This window comes from Protopterus annectens, chromosome 5.part1, assembly GCF_019279795.1.
Source record: "Protopterus annectens isolate FY-2018-M chromosome 5.part1, PAN1.0, whole genome shotgun sequence".
NCBI lineage: Eukaryota > Metazoa > Chordata > Ceratodontiformes > Protopteridae > Protopterus > Protopterus annectens.
In genome coordinates this window covers 502,546,321-502,558,521 of record NC_056736.1, presented here as the reverse complement: position 1 = coordinate 502,558,521, position 12,201 = coordinate 502,546,321, and positions in this window count along the sequence as shown.

Genomic DNA, 12,201 nt, shown 5'->3' with positions numbered 1-12,201 from the left:
AACCCCAGATTTGCTAACTGTGTGTGGGTGTCTGTTTGTCTCTGACTGTGTCAAGAGCAATGCTTTTTAGGGTACTCACACTCCTTACAATTCATATACTCAACTTTAGCAAGGCTGCTGATGTCATCCACCTAGAAATGCACTTTTGCGAAGGCTGTAGCTCAGTAATCTCTGTAGCATGTCCAGTAACTGCATACTGCTATAGTTTGATTTAGAATTGTGGTAGGGTTCCCTCCCCACCCATGGCAATTCTGGATGTTTTGTGTGTCTGTCACTGTCTGTGTAGGGAGCAATGCATCTTAGGCTAGTCACACACAGTGCATTTCAAATGCCCTAGTTTGGCAATCCTGCTGATGTCAGTCATTGTGAAATACACCTTTGAGGAAGACGTTCTATAGTAATCCCCATGATGAGTCCTACAACAGCTCTATGCTGTTGTGTGATATTGATCTTTGTTAGGTGTTCTATAACCACACATGTCGGCGGTGGATGTTTTGTGAGTGTGTCACTGTCTGTGTAGGGAGCAATGCATTTTAGGCGAGTCACACACAGTACATTTCAAATGCCCTACTTTGGCAATCTTGCTGATGTCATTCATTGTGAAATACACCTTTAGGGAATGCGCACTCCAATAATGTCCATGGTGCATACTCTAACTGCATAGTGCTGTCATGTAATAAACTAATTAGGTAGGGGTTCTACTCCCAAACATGAAATGAGCGTGTGTGTGTAACTCATATCCTGTGGAGATGTGGGTGTCAGTATAGGGCCAACGTGGAGTGGGTTTTGCATATTTCTTATATGGCGGCACTACTATATATCACAATGTCCACTGTACAGGGATAACAGATGTGAAATATCTGAGAGTCTGGGGTGCAAATCCATACCCATACTTGTGACATCAAGACCAGGCAATCACAGTTAGCTACCCTAGTATTACTCAGAGAACACTCTCAAGCCATGTCTCACACACACACACATACATGCCTAGGCAACAGCCAATATGTGGGCAGTACACTGCATATTGGCCACTGATAGTAACTATGGAGTTATAGCAGTGGGATACAGAGGACATGTCACCCTGTCCATCTGTTCAAAATGCACATACATGCAGACAGTGCATCTTCCCAATGGACACCTGCACCACCTGTGGTGCCATCACATGTGACCCACAATGGACATACCATGCCTGACAACATGCCCTGTATGGACAGATGCCAATGACACCAGGGAATGCTGTTAGCATGCCAACAATGTAGGTACAGGCTAAACCTGCTGCCCATTACTAATTCCCACCACAGGTGGGAAAGACTGGCACATCTGATGATAATCTGTGTTCACAGCATGGGCCAGTCACCCCAGGTACAGTTCCACATGTCACTGTACATGCATGTGGGAGGTGTGCACATCCCAGACACTGTCCATGTCATGGGCTAAGGAACACATACATGGCAAGTGATGCACAGCATTGGCCACACACAATAGTCACCCAGGTGACTGGATGGGGGATACAATACCCACTTGTGGGGGCAAATACAGAAACTACAGTTCTGAGCCACAATGCAGACCATTGTCATGTGGCCTGAGGCCAAGGTATACCCGTTGTCTACCCTTGTATAGCCTGCCTGCACAGTCAACCACCACACACCCTTGCAGACATGCACCCATGCATGTCAGAACTGGCACCCTGTGTGTTTATGTGTGTTGTATGGTACGTATGCTCACATCCACACTCACTACAACCCCCACGGATATACTGAAGCATGCTGTTTGATGTCAGACACTTCCTGATACCCTTTGCCCATACAACCTCTGTATGACCTGTGTGGTGCATGTGATACCTGCACAGTGATGTGTTGTGGCAATCCCACTACTGATGAGTTGTACTCCTGGCCCTGACAAGTGTGTCAATATGTGTGTGTCCCTGTAAGAGTGTGGCTGTGTTGACGCTGACACCTGTTCATGTGGACAGGCATGTGTATGTCACCTACCGTATAGCTACCATATGCCGGTTGCAGATGTCACTCACCATCACATATATGTTTTGAGTGCTCCATAACAGGTAACCCATGTGGCACATCCAATAACTGCATCAAACTGTGATAGCATTACATAGTTGTCAGGGGTTTGATACCCTGTGCTGGTAGGTGTGTGACACAAACATGCTTCTGTTTTACTCTCCCACCCCTTCCTGACGTGTCTTTGCCTCTGTCTGCCTCTCCCTCTCCCTCTCTGGTGGATGTGGAGACCTACACCTGCTTTGTTTAGGCATCAGCATGTGTATTTTAAGTGATGCTCATGATCAGCTGATGTCCTCTGCATGAATTGCAGCCCTCCCCTAGCTGATTTGCATGTGGAACAGCTGTGGTAACATTCCCATAGCCAATTGCATGATAACATACTCCAATATCTGGGAACGTCATGGTGGTGTTGGCTTTTTTCATTCACTGTGAGCAGGAACTAAATCTGTTGTTTAGCAAACAGCATCTCAGATGGATTGGAAATTTACCTTTAACAACATACACTGTGGAAAGAGGGCAACAAACAGGAGGGGAATGTACCTGACCTGACTACAGACTGTAAGTGCTGCTATACCGCATTTGGAGTAATGTTTGTTTAACAGTGTTTGTGTGGATATGGCTGTCATTAATGTCTCAATACCTGCCATGTCAGTTCCATGTTTATGAGGAATCCCCGTCTGCAGGGTCATCTGCAGACTGGGCAGTGTTGAGCCTTTGGTTTCATGCGTTACCCACGGAGCATCTATCTGTGGACTGCAGAAGGTAGTGTGAGGATTGCAGTCTGTAGATGGTGAAAGCTGTGATAGTTACTGATGTCATATCCCTCATAGGACATATGTTGCAACAAACACTGTTACAACAGTAAATGTATGAGGTTATCACAGCAACATGTCAATACTGGCCTTGTGTATGTGCTTCCAGCCACACCTCTGTCAACGTTTGTATATATGTCGTGCATGAAGTAGTGCATATGTGCTATACACCATAATTAGTGTCATCATATCTGCTAACAAGCCAGTGATATATCAGTCTGCTACACATGTTATGTACAGTAGGGGTTATATTTCATGACATAACCTGGACATTCTGTGGATATTTGTACAGTACTGAGGTCTGTGTACTTATGGTGAATTGACATTCACCAAAAGTACACAGACCTTTGTGCGTATTGTTAATATGTACATTAGCCTGTGTACAGATGGTGGTAGATGTCGTTGTTGTAGTTCCTCTCCTATCTGATGTTCCATGCTGCTCCACTGTATGGTACTGTATTGGCGTACATGTTTGTAGGGCCATATACACACGTGTCTCATACCACAGACAGCCATAAGACCAATCTGTGTAGCAGCCCAGTATATGTAGGGTCATTCTGTGAGTGGCACATATGAGGATGGTGTAGAATAGATAGTTCATATACTGTAATATTATGCTAGCTTATCATATGTGGCTGTGGCTGTGTTCACATTGGTTGTGGTTATGCACATTTACACAGGTGTATCTTACCCTGTGCTGTGACATGCCTGTTGAGCCTGCTATATATGTAGGTAGATATGCATTCCCCCATAGGAGATGTATGCCAGTGTTGAGCCAGTCTGCCTGTAGCCTGCACAGTGCATTGTTACATGCCTAGCAGCTTAGTGCACTTACCCAGTGAGATGTCATGTGCAGATACTTGCCAGATGTATTGCTGCTGGGCCTCCCTTAACAGTCATGTATGTCAGACAGAGCAGTGGGATGCTGTACAGATGTATGTCAATATCTACTTGGTAGTATGTGGCCATGGCACCCCTGTACCAGCGAACATTATGTGTCAGGCCAGACAGGGATGTGTGAATGCATAACCTATGGTGGCAAATGTATACCAGTCATTATGTGTTATACCCATCTACATGGCTGTCTACATCAATATTGTCAGGCATGGTACACATGATTTGCACTAAGGGCTTAAGTGTATACCTCTGGACTGTACAGAGTGTGTCAGAATTTCCACATATAGTGGCCAATATCTCTGCGGTGGGTCAAAGGGGCATTACGTGCTAGCAGCGGTACATTACAATGATGTCCTTAGGATGTCTGTCAGTAGCCAATGGCACATATGTTATAAGCAGATGTGACCTCAAACACACCATGTCTGTGAAGACAATCCCAATGACAGTAGCAATAGCCTACTAATATACTTGCTATACATACCTGACATCCCCTTGCACTATGACTTTAGGACTATAGGGGCTGGGATAAGGCTACACTCCATGTCCAGGACATATTGTGGAAATATATGTACATATATATATATATATATAATTACACATGTGTAGTACTTCCTATTATCACTGTCATGGCAACCACCCACTATAAATCCCTTCATCATGTGGGCGTGGTCCCTTTACATTTCCTGTGTGATGGACATCCTTCCTGTGTGTGGGCATCAGTGTTACAGACAGCAGGTAGCAATTCATCTTACAAAAGAACCGGCACACTCAGGGCAGCCACATATTTGTAGGAGGATCAAGAATTACAGACAGACTGTGAGTAGAGTTGTGTTATGCTTTGTATAGTAGTGGTGTTACAGGGTGTGTGTGTGTACATACTAGTTTACCTCGGAGGGCATTCTATCTGCATAGCTCACAACTATGGGCCTATCCTCTTGCTACCCAGAGGTATGCCTATCATGATTTGGCTGTCCACCACACAGGTCTTGTGTCAGATATTACACTGGCAGTGTGTGTGTGTTGAGTGCTATTGGTACATGGCTACATCCGTTTCTGTTTCTAACCTCAATTCCCTGCCTAAGGGTATGTTGCTGACTATCCTGTAACACCAGCAACTTGGTTAGTGTATGGCAACAGTTGTCCACATATGTGCCTGTGTTCCAGCCTCTGTCCTCCACCTACATGCCAAGCTTTGCACAGAGGTCATGCTGTCAGGGGTTGTTCTGTAGTGGGCTGTGAGTATATAACACAGCCATTGCTGCCATCAGTCCACTACTGTTGTATCCCCCACACATACGGTAGGGCTGGGGCGATATATGTGTGGGCATCACCTACACGATACATGTGTGCCCTTATGCACTCCAGAGGCCAGTGTATGTAACAGTGGTATATGGCCCTGTATTATTGAGTCTGGGGGGGAGCACCATAAATGACCTAGGCTGTTAAAAAATGTGGGGGTATCAGGGGTGAGCTGCCTTAAGGTATCTGGATGTACAGTACCATATACTTCACCTATATTTACATTACTTAAATGAATTGGGTTAATGCAAGCCTACTGCCTCCTGCCATACAGACTGTTCTGTTTGTCGGTGTGCTCATGATGGTGTCAGTTATGCCATGCTATGTAACAGTTACAATTACCACCTACTGAGTTTGTACAGAGTGTAGATAGAGGCTGCTGAACTATACACCTGCATTACATACTGTTGATTGTTTGGTATACTGTGCCCAGTCTGTCTTCACTATTGTACAATTTGAAAGGCTTGGCCTGGACAGCAACAGTTGTGAACCTTTCCAGACTACTGTATTAGTGTAACTGTTTCACAGTTGCATTACTCTGTTTATATGGTTGTCAGTGTCTGAACAGCTATATGACATGACATATGAATTAAAGGTTTTCCATTTCTGCAAACCTGTGTGATGTGTTTTTACTTTGACCTCTCTGTGGGTATATTTTGCAGGCAACGATTGTCATTTGTTGGGTGGCCCATACATTATCCAGTTGTTCAAGTGTTAACTGTAGGTATAGTGGCTGTTCCATATTGTGTGCTCCTTCTTCATATGTATCTTATTGTACATATATCTGCATGTGTATGTGTAGTCACATGTATAAATATATATATATATATATATATATATATATATATATATATATATATATATATATATATATATATATATCTATATCTAGGACTAGTCCGAATCCACAGTCACCGAACAGACTTTAATGAAAGAGCTTTCACTGAAAAGGCGCTTTCGTTAAAGTGCGTTAAAAAAAAAAAAATCTACTTTTATGCTTGGGGGCAAACCCCCCACACCCCCTACTTTAATATTCTCACTCCAAGATCTCACAACAGTGAGGACAAGGGAATATTCCCTTATCTGCACCATAGCACGATCTCCGCAACAGTCATTCCCCCACGACTCCCTCTAGCTGCAGGCATACTTCCGCAAAAGTGCTTTTTCGGTAAAAAGCACTTTTGTGGAAGTATGCCTGGCCGTTTGTGCTTCGGTTAATAATTCCTTCAGTAATTAGTACCAATCCATATATATATATATATATATATATATATATATATATATATATATATATATATATATGGATCTACCTGAGTAGATCGAAACGTCAGAACACCGACAAATCGCCAGAAGATTGACAAGGCAAAAGAACGACGGAGTATCGACAAGGCAGAATTCTGACGGAGGAAGACACCCACGCTGAGAACACTGAGATGGGGAAAGGATGTGTAAGTATGCGGTAGTGATGGCCGTTAGGGTGGGAGTAAGGTAAGTGTGCGATGTTGGCGGTCTGTAGAGGTAGGGGTGGGATAAGTGAGTTAGGGCGCGGGTTTGGTAAGGGTGCGAGTAAGGTAAGTGCGATGTTGGCGGTCTGTAGGGGTAGGGGTGGGATAAGTGAGTTAGGGTTAGGGCACGGGTTAGGTAAGGGTGCAGTAGTGATATATTTTGGGTTAGTGGCGGGTTAAGTGAGTTAGGATTAGGGCGCGGGTTAGGTGAGTGTGCGATAGTGACGGACCTTAGGGTTAGGGTTTCGGTTAGGGTTGTAGATAGTTGTGTATGTAAGGGTTAGTGTTGGTTTGTAAGGATTTTGGTGTGCTTGTGTTGTGTGTTTGGGTTTTGGATAGGGGATTTGTTTTGTTTGTTGTTGTGATGTGTTGAGTGTATGTGGTGTCATGTTTGTGAACTGTCGATTATGTGGTGTCGGTGAAGTGCGTGTCAGTGTTATGAAGTTTCGATCTAGTCAGGTAGATACATATATATATATATATATATATATATATATATATATATATATATATATATATATATATATATGTATATATATATATATATATATATATATATATATATATATATATATATATATATGGGTCTAGGACACATGCTCGACTAGCATATGTCCGAATCACAAAACATCGAATACACGTACACAAAAGTGCTTAACATCGAAAAGCGCTTCCGTGTATGTGTAATTCAAAAAAAAAATCTACATTTCTGCAGGGGGGCTTCACCCCCCCCCACACCCCCCACACACCGCCACTTTAATATTCTCACTCTGAGATGGCACTACAGTGGGGAAAATGGAATTTGCCCTTACTCGCACTGTAGTCCGATCTACAAAACAGGCACACATACACAGAAGTGCCTTTCGATGTTAAGTGCTTTTGTGTATGTGTGTTTGATGTTTTGTGATTCGGACATATGCTAGTCGAGCATGTGTCCGGATCCCATATATATATATATATATATATATATATATATACATATATATATATATATATATATATATATATATATATATATATATATGCATATCTGTATCTGCATATCTGCGACTTTGTATCTTTATCCTGTGGATGTTGATGGCTTCCACATATTACATTTCCTATGGGAGCAAACTGTACTGCATGATATGTTACCAATACCAGCCTGACGTCATACAGGTGGGATGTGGTACTGGTAACATCTTGTGCCCATGTCATGTCAGGTCCTGGTTATGGGATCTGCAACACTTGGTAGTGTATTGCAGGGTGGAAGTGTTTGGCTGTGGGGGGGTGATTCTTATTTGTACAAGACGTATAGTGTGTGGGGCCTCTCAACCCCATTAATGGTGTATGTGGACATATGTGTGTTTGTTAATCTGCCATTGCTATCTACAGATGTATGGCCATATATACCTATATAGATGCATATATCTGCCAACATATATATAACTATGTCCGTATATACCTACATAGATATATATCTGTGTACACCTATGTAACCTTCTGTGTATATGTAGACATATAGGTGTAGAGACATATATGTGTCTATGTAGGCATTTGCATGCATATATATTGATATATATATATATATATATATATTGATATATATGTATAAAGTTTTAGAAATATATACATATATATATATATATATATATATATATATATATATATATATATATATATATACACACATATATATATATGTTGTATCTGTTTAGATATTAATATATTTTCACACACAGACATCTAGATGTTGGTATGCATTCTCTGTACTGTTGCATGACTAGACTGGATGGTATGTTTCTGAAAGCATAAAGTTTATTGGTAAATGGCATGGCTTAATGGTACATCACTTTGTCTATGATGTGCAGGGTCCTGTGTTTGAGCCTTGCATGAGCTGTTTATTTTGTTTTGGGGCAGAATATGGCCTACTGGATACAGAGTGATTAAGACAGTTGTAAGTGGGTTTGCATGGGTTTGTGTGGAGCTAAGCACTGCTAACTTCCAGTTACAGTGTCTTACACTCAGTGAGCTTCTAAATTGTTTAACCTGTGTAGGCAGTGCTCACCCCTGTGCAAACAGACTTAAACCGGCTTACTGCTGCTTAAAATTGCTTACTGCTGCTTACCCCTGTGCTAATTTCTTTAAAAGAAAAGAAAAAATGGTTGATAGGAAAGTGGTGAAAAGGGGCACAAAGAGGGAAAGACAGTAAGGAAAATAGCTAGGGATGTGCAGTAAGGGTGTAGGGAAAGTCCATAGCTGCCCATTTCTTCTACAGCAACAGCTGAGCATACACACTGAATTTGGAGGTAGATTTGGACACTCAAACCCCTGAGAGAGAGGTGAGGACAACATAAATTCATTATGATGCCAATTAGACCAGATTACATGTGTCCATTGGACATGTGTGCGAAATGGACAGCTATGTATGGGATGAGATTTTTTTGTGGGAACAGATTGTCTTTTTTTTCAGGTGGGAGTGGAATGTTGGGGAGGGGTAGTAAATATATTTGGGGAGGTAGGTTGGGGAGATTAACAGACAAGACACACAAGACACATACAGGGGTGGTATATGACACATGTGGGGGGTAAACACTGTGATGGGGAGGGGTGTTTGCATATCGGAAGCCTACAAGCTCCCTAGTGATAACAGTGGGACTGAGGTCCCCATCCATGGGCAGTCACCTGTGCTGGGGGCTGAGCCGCAGAGCCAGGCTGACTGTCTAATCATGACATGCGACCCTCAAGCTGGCGTAGAAGATCACCGACCTGGGTGTGGATCGCTCTATGCACCATGACCCTGACCTGGTGATGGGTGACAGGTGCCTGTCCATCCCCACTCCCGGTGGGGGGGGGGTTGAGCCCCATCCTCTGAGGCGGTTCCACCCAAAGGTGGTGCAGGACCAATGGACAGGGAGTTGCGGGGTTGGGCCCCAGACATGCTGGTGCCCGGTGCCTTGGCCAGCTGAGGTGGGAAAGGTCGGTCCACTGGGACCAGCCTTCCCAAGCGTGCTATAGTGTTTAGATTTCAATATCATATATGGGTTAGTAATAGTCAACACGTTCCAGGATTAGGTGTAACAGCATGCATAGCTATTCCCATTGTCCCAGAAACCAGATATGGAACAGTTGCATAGTAAACAGAACACATGCATATATGGGACCACAGTGGTAATAAGAACAGCATGCAGGTATGTTGATGGCACCATGCCAACAATGTTGGTATAATTAAATACAGCACATGCATGGGAACCATTAGAATATTTATCAAATGACTGTCCATTATCAGAGTCAGTACATATCAGTTGGGGTGGGTAATCTGATTATTGTTGAAGATAAGGTGGGAGGAGAGAAAGATGTCAATTATCAAGTAGTATATTCCTGTACTCCACATTACTTTCCTAGTCAGTGCTGTTATCTGTACCTTACAAGTCTTATTACACTACCCTATAGAACTATATTGGACACTGATATGGCTGTCGACATCATTACGCATGAACCGGTTTTACCTGCAGTATACACCTCTTACTGGTATACCTGTGGAGGGAATGTTTGTTAACACTGACTAATTGTTTGTACACATACAGCCGGATTCCGGGTTGATGTTTTGCACTATGCTATCTAACTCTTTCTGCACAGAATCTGCCCATGTGTTGACCACATGCTGTTATGCCTAGACATATCTAGAATATTGCCCTCTTCCACCTTTAGTGAACTGACACACACATATACATGCTTTCCTACACAGTTATATTATGTAGCACAGTGTGGGCGACAGTGACCAGTGATACTTTATTATTCAGAGAAACTGCAACACTCACGATCCCCTACAATACCAGGGTGGACAGTACCAGTACAGGTTATATTGGTCTGTATTTCACAGCACAGTGTTCATATCCAACGTACCTGTGGGAGCAATGTTTGTTAGCACTACCTGACTGTTGCTACACAAGGTTCCAGATTACACATCAGTATTATGCACATACATCTCACTCTGTTACTGTACACACTCTGATCACAGCTTAAAAGGTTGGGGTGTAAATGGGACATACGTGTCTTCTTAGTCACATAAGGTATTGGGGAGTTGCTAGTATGCCAGGTTTGTTGTCATAGATGTGCATCAATCAGTTGTATTTCCTGTTTGCTGCCTATAAGTCTGGGATCATCCCACTGATTTCCCAGGGGGACAGGTTGATAGGCATTAGATATGGGCCACTTTAATAGACAGTCTGGACATATCTGTACAGTTGTGGTGTATAATTCTGTATGTAGATTACTAGCACTGCCAGGATTCAAACCGTGGCTGTGTGTACTAATAAAACAACAGTTCACATATCAGTTGCATGTGCTATTCGGGGCTTGTTGTCTGCATTTCCCATGTTTACTGTCTATGTGTCTCTCAGTTGTACTAAATGGCCTCTGGGGCTTACACCTGTCATATACAGGCATTCCTACACATTCATGTTATGGTACATGGTGTGGGTAACAGTGCTTAATACTACAGTACTATTACATGATTGCAAATCTACATTATCATATGATACCAGATTATACACATACAGTCCAGCAGTTAGACCTGTTTTGTCAGGGTATTACACTTTTATTGCCATACTAACAATATGAGACTCTTCCTGCCATATTCTCTAGAGTATGCAGTACTTGCCTTGAACAATACAGGTTTTATACTAGCAATTACTTTACTACTACTTTTATTTTTATTTCCTATGACACTAAATGCATGAGTATTACTGACCTGCCTTACATCGCAACCGCTCCAGGCAGCACATGTGGGCCTCCTGGTTCATGGCCCACTCCATTGCAGCTGTAGGGGACATAAGAGAAATATTTAGCCAAATCTATCCATGATATACCTGAGCTGGCAATTATTAAACAGATAGTGGACTGATACATACACATGGCTGGGACATCCCCTGATGCTCTATCCTCTTAGAGCCACTCCTCCAAGAGGCCCTCCTTCCGGCGCTTCAGGTTGGCATAGTGGTGCCTGACCTGCTCAGCAGTTTGGGGTATGTCAGTGGTACTGGTGAGGACACAGGCGAGATGGTCCCAGGCCTCTGCCTTATATTGGGAGTCCTGGTACTGGCCCTGCAGCAGTCTCTGTACATGGTCTCTAACTAGGAGTCCAGCCATGACCTTGGACTCCTGGATGCACTAGCACTGCGCCCGGAAGCACACTCCTTTTCCCCTTACTGCCATAGTGCCTGCAAGGGGAAGCTAGAATCAGTTATGAGCTGTATTCCTGCCTCTTGGGTTTAAGTAGGGCCAATTTTCCGCACTTTTCCATGATTGGTCGGTTTTGAAAAGGTTAAGCTATGGGCAAACCTGCTTACCTAAGGTTGGCATTGTTTAAAGGGGTATACCACTGGGCACAAAGAGTTAGCTGGTGTACACATTGCTCACACCTCCTACGCTGGCCTGTGCAATGCTTGGTGTTGCCTACAGTTGACATTCATTATAATGCCTTTTTGGCATTGTATTTTTATTCATTACACCTTATATCTATGCCTTGTATCCCTGATTGATGTGCACGTACACTCTGTGGGGTCCTTGTGTTTTAATGGGGACTTTGGCACTCTATTACAAGTGCATCTCACTTCTGGGCTTACTATTGTACTCCAGCTCATACATTTATGTTATGTAGTTGGTTATGGCACATATGACTGTATA